The sequence below is a fragment of the Squalius cephalus genome (genome assembly GCF_949319135.1).
Source record: "Squalius cephalus genome assembly, chromosome: 18".
NCBI lineage: Eukaryota > Metazoa > Chordata > Actinopteri > Cypriniformes > Leuciscidae > Squalius > Squalius cephalus.
In genome coordinates, this window is record NC_137139.1 from 7,979,638 (window position 1) to 7,993,331 (window position 13,694).

General features: G+C 39.4%; 1 protein-coding gene across 1 annotated transcript in view; it reads right to left on the reverse strand.

Annotated features, from left to right (window-relative positions):
- The window catches only part of LOC307145376 (pleckstrin homology domain-containing family G member 1), a 48,552-nt gene extending 46,454 nt beyond the window's left edge, over positions 1-2,098 (reverse strand). The window contains exon 1 of the mRNA XM_079848453.1: positions 1,923-2,098. The gene's annotated coding sequence lies outside the window, so the exon portion shown is untranslated. The remainder of the gene's footprint in view (positions 1-1,922) is intronic.
- Between the last annotated feature and the right edge of the window lie 11,596 nt (positions 2,099-13,694).

Sequence of the window (13,694 nt, forward strand, 5' to 3'; positions counted from 1 at the left end):
GGCACTAACCCTGAACAAACCCCTAAACCTAACCTTAACCCATGTAGTTACCTTATATTGCCCTCTACTTTCTTAGGTAAGCACACTGTAAGTACATGCAAGTGCACACACTGTAAAATAAAACGCGACCAGAATTATTGTTATAAGAACAGCTAATGGGGTGAAATTGCTGACCTGTGAATATAATGAGGAAATTACGTTGTCTTTCCTTTCTCCCTTCGCAAACGGCTTCATTGTGACATGCAAGTGCCCTGCTTAGGGATGCTCATTTCCGATTGGAATTTGCCCTATATAGTAACATTTGTGCCATGAAACATCTGTTCATCAGCTACTGTGTATGTATCACAGCACAGCACAGAACACATGCAGACCAATAACTAACTATTATGTACATAAAAGATCTTCTAGAGGAATGTGTGAATTGATATAACATTTTAATGAAAGGGTAAGGGTTGGGGTTATGGTTATATTAGGGCTATATTAAATCCTGAATATTATTTAATTTGCCAGATTAAACTAAATTCTGGGAACAATTTTTACCCCAGACTATATCAAAGTAAAAACACAAAACGCAGACGGGTGGGGTGGGGGTTGCCAGGAAGACAGCTGTTGTTATGACAACAGGTTTGGTGGCAGGCGCTGCAACGGGGATCCGAGGGGTGGGACGGCCCACACAAAAGAACATCCTTACTAAATGAGTTGGTCCCTCTCGCACTCTTTCTCAAAGACTGATATAGAGGGTAAACACACTCTGCTCAAACACTATATGGGCAAATACAAGTTACATTTGTCGTAAGTTTGCATGCATGAATATCGTCACACTCCACCAGATGCAAATCTAAAGCAAATTTTCTCAAATGCATCCTTGTAACAGGCAACATTTCAGCAGGTGACTGTGTGTGCATCGGTCTTTCTGTTTGTCTTTGCATGATTGTGTTCAAGTGTGTGCGTTGGTGTGAATGTTAGATGTTGTTTTGATGATAAATGAAAGCCATCGTCCCTGACCCCAATCCCTAAAACATGTCAACAGCCCCCACCACACACACCTTCACACAAACACATAGACAAATTAACACATGCGTTTTAAAAAAATCTGGCCATCCAAGCACAGGAAAACAAATGTACACACTCACACTGATTCTGCAGCATGTGTGTTGTATGCAGTAAACTGTTACATTGCCTGAACTGTGCTAGTTTCTTGTCTCTTGTGTCATTTCAAAATTTCAACTCAAATCAATGTTTAATGCCGTGTAATAAGATGGATATTATATGGCCAGCTTTGTGTTTCAAGGGTTCAGTGTGTGTGTGTGTGTGTGTGATGGAGGAAGTGCTGTTTGGCCTCAGATGATCATGCTGGGTGAGCAGTCAACAGGAGGTGGAAATGGTCTTCCTCTGACTAATATGGATGTGTGGTCAGTATATGTGTGCACTGAAGAAGAAAAAAAATCAGTTGCACTTTATTTTACAATAAGTGCACTTTCAATTTTTCAAGCAGTACCATTATCTGGTGAATGAAATATCATTAGAAAAAGATAAATTAGATAAGATATTAAGAATCTTATTTTCAGAAAATGTATAATAAATATAACTAAATGTTCTATTTTTCCATTTTAAACATAATCCTCACTCGATGTATTATGGATATCCAGTTGGATGTTCATAATGTTCATACATAATAATCTTTCTAAATGACATCTTAAAGCTCAATAATTCAATAATGCCTCCGTCTACACAAATAAAAAAAACATAAATACTCCTACTACTACACATACCAGTACAACGCGGTCAGAGCAATAACCGAATAAACTTGAAAAGTTGAGGTATCTCTCCAAGTGTCCAGCATTTGGTTGTCATCACTAAACACTGAGTCTATATAGATTTCATTATCATTGTGAATGAATAAATAACAGCCATAAACTCACCTTTTAAACAGCTTTGCCACTGTTTCCTGCCCTTTGGACTGATTCACACAATTTTCTTGAGAGTAAAATCCTTCGTAAGTTTAATTCCATGTCCTTGGGCTCAAGCAGTCTTGCTTGCTGTCAAACACACACACACACAACTTGAGGCTGACTCTCAAAGTCAGGCTGAGCGTCCACCGCGTCCACTCCTCTATGAGATCAGAGAGAGAGAGAGAGAGAGAGAGAGAGAGAGAGAGAGAGAGAGAGAGAGAGAGAGAGAGAGAGAGAGAGAGAGAGAGAGAGCGAGAGAGCATATATCTGATGATCATTCTCCTGATGCACCACCATATCACAAGACACACACACAGTCGATTATATGTTGTGGATGCAGTAACTGGATCACAGTTAATGCTGCGGGCAATGCAAATTGTAAAATGACTGGAACATCAGAAAGTGTTTGAGAGAAAGAAAGTTGGAGAGAACCGGAGGGGTTAAGAAAGCGAGAAAAGAGCCAAGGGCGAACCGTCCTCCTCACTACACACACATACACACAATTGGGTCACTTTAAAGAGGCTACACATTCAGAAATAGATGTGAAAACAGTCTGAGATAGACGCAGAGATGGGATTTCTGCTCAGCGCTCAGTCAGGAGCCAATGCTTTGAAAACACACACACACTCAGGGTGTAACTGTAAGAACCAGGCACTTGGTTGACCTTCAGTCAACAGAAGAGAAGAAAAAACTTCACCTCACACACATAAACACCCTCCAGAGGAAATCGGTGAAATTGTATGAGGCACAAAACATTGTCATGGTGTAAAACATGGGCATTGTTTCGATAACTGTTGCACACTCTTGAGGAAAGTCCCTCAGTACAGTCCAACAGTCATTCCTGCTTCCTGATACTTAAGTGTTTCCATCATACTTCAGTTTTATACAAAAACACACACACCTAACATATTTACGACCTTAATCATGACAAAAGATACAATGCAGCATAAATAATAATAAATGTCCTTGTAAAAATGCCATAAGCTCATAGACACACCCGCAAAGGGCACACAGGGGCAACACTATTTGAGTTTGTGTGAGATTCAGGTCACTGTCTGTTATTGTGATGTCTGGCCCAACCTACGTGGGAAACATAAAGCTAATTAAAGCTGTAAAACTGATTTAAAACTTTTAACTAATTAATCACAAAGGTTTCTCTGATTAATAGTAGATTCATAAAAAAATTAAAAAAAGTTTACACTTTGAATTCCTAAATTAAAGTTGAACCAACATTAGGCATATTTTTAATAATACTTGTTTAATAATATTTTTTGCTAAGCACTATAGTATTTCCAATACCAATACATAAAAAAAAATTATATGATACGCACTGTAAACCCCTCGGGTAGGATTAGGGGTGTGGAGTGTGGATACGCCATAAAGTGCGTATCATATGCACGCGCAAACAATTTTTGGCGTATAAATGGCACGAGAAAAAAATTTTGTGCTATAGATACACACTTTCATGAGATCAGGCTGTGTCTCCTCCCTAGACTCCAGTGACGAGTAAGCCCAGTCAGCACAAGATTATCACCATCACACACCTAGGGAAGTTAATAAGGAGAACATTGGTTCACTGGTAAGTTTACCACAGCACAACACAAGTCAGAGCCAGCACTGTAGCCACCAGTCACACCAGCCAACTTATATCCTAAACCCTTTGTCAAATAAAGCGCCCTGTATGTTAAATTCTACTGCATATAGTGTCGGCGCTTTATGCTTTATTCCTCCTGCCACAAGTGATGAAGAATGTGGGCAGCAACGTAAAGGGTGAGAACATATTAAGACAATCATGAAGATGTTTTCTTCCATTACAGATTAGTGCTCTCTCTCTCTCTCTCTCTCTCTCTCTCTCTCTCTCTCTCTCTCTCTCTCAACATGGATGACACCCTCCACCAGCAGCAGTTCGCTGAACAGATGGAATAATAAGGCGAGGGCGGTGTCGATTAGAAACAGCATTTCACACTGAGATCCCCAACCCCAATGCCTGAGCTAATCAGTTCTTACAAAGTTGACAGTGCAAGATCATATGGAGGCATACTTGCATACATTTGAAGTGGTGGCCAGAGGCTGAATACTAGTGCCCTTTCTCACTAGGCAGGTGCAGTGTGCCTTCTACTATGTAGTCCCACACAAAAATGATGACTATGGTACTCTGAAGTAAGAGATCCTGGCAAGGTTGTGGCTTTCACTGGTGCGTGCGGGGCAGCGGCTCCATGAATGAATTCATGAATCTCAGATCATGGTCTGCGTCCAGGCAGCCCAATTAACCCTCTTAGGTCATCTGTGGTAGTTGTCAGGACAATACACTACAAAGTAAGTAGCTGAGAATGTGATGGTGGACAAGCCTTTGCGTTCCTTGGCATGAGTCCATCAAAAGGCGGAAGGGATCGCTGGACTGTCAGGCAACAGTGGAACCCGATAACAACCGCAATGGACACCCCGAGGACAGTGAACCACAGCAAAAGAGATGGTGAGTTGAACACTCCAACCCCAAATATGTTCTCTAATCTATTCAAACAGGTCTCAGGAAGTTGCCATGTAAGGAATTGCATTTCATTGTGGAAAATGATTGTTTTACTTTGTTGCCCAGAGGCGGGGGAGGAAAACGACTTTTGGTAGTTCCAAAAACAAAGAATGTGATTGACTGTGTACACACCCAATGCATAAGAGATCAGTACCACTGGCCTGGCATGGAGGTAGAAGTAAGATGGTTTGCCAGAGTTGTGCAGTTTGTCAGAGAACAGCACCCAGGCGACCAGCCATCTTATTCTACTGCCTATCATTAAGGTGCTCTTTGAGTGCATTGGAACGGATTTGGTGGGTCTGGTGTCTAAGTTTGCTTGGGGCCATGAGCACATCCTAGTTCTTGTGGATTACACAACCCATACGCAGTCCCACTGAAGACGGCTACATCAAAGAACATTGCTAAAAGACTCTTTATGCTGTTCAGCTCTGTATGAATCCCCAAATAGATTTTCACAGACCAAGGAACTCCTTTTGTATCCTGGCTTATAGTGGACCTCTATAAACTGCTGCAGGTGAAACAACTCTGCGACTCTGTGTATCGCCCCCAATGGATGCCCTGGTAGAAAGGTTTAACCAAACTTCGGAGAGAATGCTGAGGTGAGTGGTCACTGAGGATGGGCGCAACTAGGACCTCATGCTTCCATATATATTTCTGTCAGAAAAGTGCCCCAGGCCTCCGCAGGATTTACTCCTTTTGAACCGCTGTGTGGTCGACAACCAAGGGGTTCCTGGACAGAGAAACATCAGTCACCACTGAGAACTGTACTGCCCTACAAAGGCAAAAGACCTTATGTCGCTAGAGTGTGGAACTGAGAAAAATGACTTTAAAGATTTTTAGTTGTCCCGCCAAATTAATTATAGGTAGGACACTGGAAATCTGGCAAATAGATGTTTTAGTAATGGAAATTATACATAAAAAAATCTTGAGCTCAAACTTGACTTTTGACCACTATTTTAAAGTTACTGTACTCTGCCTTTGTATTGTCAGCAAAAAGTGAGAAGTCATGCCAAGGCAAAAGGCAGTAACTTCCACATTATCAATATTTAGTTGCTGATCACCATTAACAAAATCATTATAGTACACACCTGTATATCAAATCTAGTGATCATGGCTTTTTTTTGTATGATTTACAATTATTTATAGCCATCTACTTATTGCTATCCTGTGCTTTGGTTGCATTCTGATGGCATTATTAATACATTTGACATGACAAAATACCTCCTATTAGTCCAGCGTTGACTCGACCGTGTTTAGGGCGGGGCTGAAGGCGAAGTTTTGGCACTCTGCCAGCTAGTTTGCCAAGCTTTAATTGTTGGTTGTATTCATCTGATACGGCAATGTGTAACGTTTTTCTGTCAACTCTGCATAATCCTTCGCGATCGATATCGCACGTTTGTCGATGGAGCAGACCATACTAAATGTTCTGACCGCTCTGAGGACATCAGAAGTTAGAGCGACTGATGGCAGCTGTACAAGTACACAGGCTACACCGTAATTTTAATTTTAATGGACATTAAAACAAAGGCAGATAACCGTACAGTCTGGTAGGTAGCATTATTTGATTGAACACCGGCACAGTAACTTCATATTGACGCGCGGCTAAACAAAGGCAGAGCACCGTAACTCAATTTGAGCGTTCCAAAACAAAGCCAAAGAGCGGTAACTGATGTTACGGTGTTCTGCCTTGGTTTCTCATGGGCTTTTGGAAGTTACTGTTAAGACAAATCATTATTTTCTCGAAAAAAAAAACGGAATTGATACAAGATTCTTGTCCACATGATAAAGAAGGTCTTGAATGTGCCAAAAATATAAATAACTCATTTTCGACCAAAAACGAAGTTACGGTCTTTTGCCTTTGCACGGCAGTGTAGTGGAGCATGTACAGTCTATAGCCCCTTTCACACAATGCGATGATCCCGGCAAATTGGCGGGAAATTGCCAGAATGCCTTCTGTGTGAACGCAAACACGACCCGGGACTGATGCCGGCATCAATGCCGGGTTGGGGACCTAGTAACATTGATAGTGTTCAGTCCCGGACCGTGCGCTGTGTGAACAAAAGCCGTAATAATGGCGTGTCATAGTGATGACGCTGAAGCCGGGATCGTTCGCCAGCTAGAGAAACGGTACGTAATGCGCAAGTTTGTGATCGAATCAGAGAAAAAAATGCACAAACGTGGTTTGTCGAGAGAGAAATCGCAGCTCATAAGCAAACTTAAGATGCTGCTGAGACATTACAAGTCACATCGATGTCACGTGTCTTTACGGGATTTTTACGAGTTGTGTGTGAATGCACTTTCTGATTCCGGAAAATCACTGGCAGTGTGACTGAACCAAAATCAAACGAACCCGGGTCAAATCCCGGGTCACTTTATCCGTGTATTTTCCGGAATCTCTGTGTGAAAGGGGCTTATGAGGGAAAGGATTGAATGGGTGATACCCACTGTCCGAGAAAACCTAGTGGAAGCCCAGCATGCTCTGCAAAGTGTCTACGACTGCCTAGCCCAAGCATGTAAGTTTCACCCGGGCTACAGTGTCTTGGTGTATATCTCCTGTGATAGAGTCCATCAGCCAGGACGTAGACGGGTGGAGCAGATCTATTAAAACCTGCTAAAGTGGTGGGACAAACCAGGTAAGTCAATTCTCTAATGTCTTTTCTGAGTGTCCTGGAAAGAATAATGTTTTCCAAAATGAAATACAGATCGCATTAGAAAAAACTGTGAGGCAGCGACCCTACCCGGTCCTGGAGCACATAGAGAGTCTGGGCCAAGCTCGCTACATCTTGAAATTAGACCTCAGAAAAAGGTTATTTGGCACACCAAAGGCATGCTAAGTGAAAGTTGGCATTATAGAGTACTAACTTCCTGACTGCACGGGGCACCCTTCATGTTCCACTGCATGAGAGACATTATATTCCAGCCTGCCCTTTAACAGACCTTACCAAGAAAGGGACAGCCAGAGACTTACTCATGGCTAATTATCAAAGGGTGAAGAACCACCATCATGCTTTCATTGTCAAACTACAATGACTGTTAAACATATTAAACAGTAGACTGCACTGTTTTTAATGTAAATAGACAATGGTTTTATTCAGAGATGTGTTCTGATGTATTTAAAAAAGTGTCAAGTGAATGTATTTTAGAATTTGTGTCTAGTTTGTGTCCGGCGACACACTTAACGACAGTAAGGCCGATTATAAATGTAATAAAAAAAATAAAATAAAAAAAAACGCTTACTGTACCTTTAAAAGTCTTATATAGCTTTTTTGTTAATTAGCCTTTCGCCGAGCCCCGCCCCCCTTAGTTACTGTTGCTACGTCCGACAAACAAATGGTCAAACACGACCAGCGCGACAGATTGCCATGACGGGAAGAGGTCTACCCGTGCGTGTCTGTGACCATTTTTGGAGCAATACCTCCGCGATATCCTCCAGATCGAGGCAAAAGGGGTTATATGCAGTGGAGGGATATATTCAAAATATAAAAATACACAATGAAGGAGACACGACTACTATCTACGTCTCTATCGAGGCTAATGCTTACCGGTGTTCATACACATCATGTGTGATATGACAAAGAACAAGGAAACCAGTGTTTAAAAGCATTGAAAGACACTCACTGTTGTGTTTTTGTGTGAAAGAAAAAACTGTCTCTGAAAATAAAAGTGCTGTCAGCAATAATTTCTTATGTGTGTTTTTTCACATAACACTATGACTAAAATTGTAAATGCTGCAAAACACATGGGAGTTATATTCCCGATGCTGTAGTTTATTTTAATCATATCATTAATCAAGCTTAATTTTACTTTTCAACTACAATTAGGCAGGGTGAACTGAAAGCTTTTACAATCTTTTAGCTATATATCATTGACAAAAGTATGTGGTGCATTTTCTTCCAAAAATGATTTTCTTTCTCAAATTCATGCTTCAAGTTGACAAAGCACAATAAACGAAATCACACAATAACTGTTTAACCAGACATAGCCTTAATTTGCATCTAAATAACTTTCATTGATTGTCTTTCATAATGCACTTAACATTACCATAATATTTATTAGGGGGGCAACGGATCACAAAAATCGCGGTTCAGACAATATTATGTTTTTTGAGTTACTCAGATAGGATAGTTTTTCAGATCAGAAAAAAACAAACAAAAAAACCTATAAGTAGCCATCGATACCACAGCCAGCAGACGTATTTATGCTTCGTAATGTTCGACACATTTAACTGGGAGTGGGGCCGTCCACACTGTTTTATCCAGGCACCGCTCACGTTGTGTTTTCGGCTTTGGGAATGGAAAGAACACAACTCTTCCAGACAATCTCGCGGGGTATGTAGTGTCCGATTTACAAACGCCGTGGGCGCACCGCTTCACCATCTTGCTTGGAGTCAATGTTTGTCGGACCTGCTCACATAGTAACGGTTGCTATGATGTGTGATTGGACAATGGCCGTTTTGGGGGAGGGGCCGGCGAGAGGTCAATTGTATGTGTAACAATGTTCAAGAAATAAAAAGGATGAAGAAGTCAAATCATAAACAAATCATTCTCTCATAAACTATAGCGCTCCTGCCCATTCTATATAACACAAGGCTTTTTAACTCAACCCTCCTATTCTCAAGTCTGCCGGCTGTATTTATCCCGTCTCTCCGCCAGTCACTGGAATTACAAACAGGTGTTAATCATTATGCACTTGACCCAGTCCTCACCACTCGTCTCCGCACACGCTCTCCCCGTGCAGACACCGCATTGCCATGCCCCCCTCACCACACACCCCCACCACCCGGATGGTGCGACCGGGCAGGGGTGAGAACACATCTGCAACTGTCTACCCCCGGGACCAGAGCGAGTGGATTGACTGGGATAGCTGCTTCTGGTCCGAGATTATACTCTACCGAAACTGCTGTCGCTAGCTCGACCTATGTCCCCTCGTTCAAGCATTTTAGCAGGTTGAGGTGATTCATTTGACATGCGCCGCCCCTGACCATCCACCTTACCTCGTAATCGAGATCCCCATCTCGCCCTGTGACCACAAAGGGTCCTTGTTACTTGGCGAGTAATTTAAAGCTGGAGGTCGTAAGCAATACAAGCACTTTCTCTCCCGGTGTATAATTTTACCCAACATGCACTGCTTCAAGTCAGATGGCGACCAGTCTGCACAGCACCCCATGAAGTCAAACACGCCTATAATTTTCACAATCAGTGTGGACAAATTGATTGTCACTGGAATCTTATCAAATTGCACATGGTTAAAGTATAATGTTGTAGTCAAAATATCATAGAAGGCAGACAAATGTTGCTGTCTACCATTTAGAGCCTTTTAGATCATTTAGATTAAATGACTCATCTGTCCACTGATAACGTCATACATTTTTCAGTGACTGGCTTGTTGAAGCAAACAAACCACACATTTCAGATAAAATCACGTGCAGGAAATGCATCATGATGTGACATCAGCTAAAATATACAATTGAATAATTGCCCATTGTGGTGGGAGGGGGATCACAGTTCACAGGGAGGGGATCTTGCTCTTCTGATTGGCTACGAGCCATTGAGTGATTCATTGACTACACATCAGAAAGACTCTCGACAGCCAATCAGAAGTGAGCATGGGTGCTCTGTTTACAGGCCAGGTGATGACCGCAACAGCACGTTCGCATCACAACAGGAAGCTCCCCACTTCCTGCTCCGGATTTCTGGAGATTGGGAAGCAAACAAGATGTGATGTCATCTAGAGGAGAGACCTCAGTCATATGGTAATTGATGGATATGACCATAAAACTATTTATACTGACTTACAAACATCAATCTTTCACAATCACGTGATTGTGAAGGATTGATGTTTGTAAGTCAGTATAAATAGTACATTATTTACATAATGCTGTACATTATTACTCTGAAAAAGTGCATTAAACACATACACAGGAGCTACATATACGGAGCACATAAAAAGATCATTTTAGGCACAAAGGCAGAAATAGAAATAGCGGTTTTTAACACACACTTATAAAAATGTTGTGGGTAAGCCAGTATTGGGATCCCATGTGTTTGGTATTAAAACTGAAACCACAGTCTCTAAAATACAACCCAAATATAACTGAAGTTTGCTTGTGCATAGAGATATTAACTTGTATGTACAAAACTCAGCACAACAATGCTACACTGTAAAAAAAAAAATGTTTACAGAAAATAACTGTGATTTGTTTGATGTTCATTTTCTTTCATTTTAAATTAAATCTGTAAATCTAAAAAAAAAAATCTGTAAAATAAAAAATTCAGCTATAACTTTAGTTATTGTGACATTAATGACAAATTGCAGTAATTCACATTTTTTATACAGAAAATTGACTGTATTGACTTAAATTACATAAAAATGTATGTGAAATTATAAATATAATCTGTAATTAAACAGTAATAAAACAGTTTAATCATAAAACGGCCGAATGACTGGCAGCCCCAAAAAAACCTGTAACATTAAAACATCCTAAATTAAATCAACCGAAAAAACACTGTTATTTCACAGGTATTTCCTGAATTATTATGATCAAATACCTTCATTGTAAAAAAAAATAAAAAAGGGTCAAATGACTGGCAGCTACGGCTGCCAAACAAAACCCATAAAATTTAATTAAAATATGCTCATTTAAATAAAGTGCAAAAAACTTTTATGGATATCAATGTGTTTTTGACACACATTTGTTATGGTTTGTTTATACGCTGATTCTTGATGTCTGTGTGAGTCTGTATGATCCTGTCAAAACATTTTCGGTATAATGACTTAGAGTAATAGAGCTGGAGAGTAAAGCCTGAGCTTCAGTCCAGGATGAGCTTTATTTAAATTCGGATATTTACTTTATTTTTACGTTTTTTTGTTTGGCAGCCGTAACTGACAGTCATTGACCGTTTTTTTAAAGATTTTATTTTTTATAGTGTAATGTATTGAGGCTTATTCCAAGGAAGTTGCTGTGTGGTTCCTAAGGGATCCTTAGAGGCGAGTTGCTAGAAAGTTATGGATGACTGTCAGGATGTAGATGTGTAAAAATGTAAATGTATTCACATGGTTGATGTCAGAAAGTTATGGATGTGCATGCAGTTTCAATAAATGCTCCTTTTTCAGTAAGGATGAGAGTTGAGGATGAGTGAAAGTTATGCATGCTTTTTTCGTAGTATAGATATGTTTTATCTGGGTTTTGTTTTTAATCATACTATGATCAGTAAATTATTGTCTTTTTTCGACATTATGAACAATGATGTATGTGGTTCAGGGCTCTGATCTTTCAGATAAAATATTTTGAAAATGAAAATTGTGAATACTTCATAATACGCACAAGTCTCTCCCTGTCCCAACAAATCTGAAATGTGAAAACACGAAGAGAGAGAAACTCTGCAATTCATTTGGGCTTGGTTTTCCTGCTTTCATTGTTGGCTGGACGACCAAAACCGTTAAACAGGAGAGCACATGTCTGACTAATGAAGGGTTATCTGTGTCAAAACTCCTCTTAGACATGTATACGCATTCACAAAGAACTAACAGGGCCCAGATGTTTGTCGAGCTAAAAGTATGAGTATCTCAAAATGTAAAAAATGTCCTGACACAGCAAACTGAGAGACAAACAGACAGCAGATGAACCAAATATTCTTTTTAAACTTCCTTGTACCTTCAACAGAAAACTCCCTTTTTTTTTTTTTTTTTTTTTACTATTTAGAAGAAAATGTGAATGGTGTTTACCTGCTAAAGTCACCACAATGATACCAGGATTCTGTGGGTGGTTGTCAGGTTGTTACTAGATGGTTCCTACTGTGTAATAGATTATTTGTTAGTTGGACAAGGTTGGTAAACCTGACATACTCATGGAGAAGTTCTTTTTTGTAAAAAAAAAAAAAGAAGAAAAGTAAACTGTTAACCCTTTAGAACCTGAAGCTAAAATAGGTGTTTTTCACATATTTAGATTTTTTGACAGTACAATTCTAAAACAATGTCATCATTTTCAGAAAAATATTAGCTTTCAACAAATTACAGTTATTGACCATTATTGTGTGTGTTGAGTTTGTAAATAGAATTTAAATTTACACAAAAAAAAAAAAAAAAAAAAAAAAAAAAAAAACGAGAATAAATTTACTGATTTTTATTTAGAAAAAAAAACTGAAAAAATCATGAACGAAATAAACTAACACTTTCAAGTTGAAAAATGAACTATAATACATATATACAAGTCTTTTTTGTGACATTGGGTTGCACAGTTTACATTTAGGAGACTTTTTTTCATACACGCACACATAAAAATGCACGCACTACATGCAGATACGTGAAAGAGTAACGGCCATCCGCTTCCCAAGTTTCATTAAAAATCATCCCAATCCCCTCTTCTGCTTTCTAACACTTCTTTCGCCATGTATTTGTTTGTTTCTTTTATTATTTTATGCAATCCGAAACACTCGAACCTGCCGCGCTTCGTATCTCTCTGTTCAAATCCTTCCTTCCCGCGCTGCTGTCATTTGCAGATGGAAAGCATGAAATTACCGTGATAATTTGAATGGTTTTGATAGTGCAAGCGGTCGAAGAGTTACGGTAAAATGAATACAGCTTGCTGGTATGTGGGTCATTCCAGAATTGCGGGTACATTTCAAGTATAGAAAGAAAACAAAAAAATATGATTTTCTTTTTCCGTTAAACCTTTTTATTTTCATAGAAGGCACTTTAAATCCAACATTTTAAATATTTGCTGATCTTAAACTTGTAAGATTTAAAATATTAATGCTGAACATCAATTTACTAACTGAACATCAATGTAAAAATCTGTCAACTCTGTTACAGACAAAATGGGTTGATTTATATGGGTTGATAACAGAGTTGACGACAACAGAGTTGACATTTTCCTCAATTTATGATTTATCTCAAAATGCTAACCTCAAACCAGATACCACATGGCATGTCTAAAATCATAATTTTATGGGTTTTCACCATATTATCGTTTTTTAAAAAGTGAATGAGAGATTCACTGCAATATCACAATAATAGATTTGACAAATAATTAATCTACTATTGGTGTATACTAAACATTTTGTACAAATGAATGAGAGAAGAATAATGAAATACTTCACGCTTTCCAGAGTTTCCCACCAGAGGAAGTGACATCCCTTGGTGCAAGTCACATGCTTTTTCTACAAATGCTTTGGAGGTTTTTTTTTGTTTGTTTGTTTTATAACAGAGGTAACAGA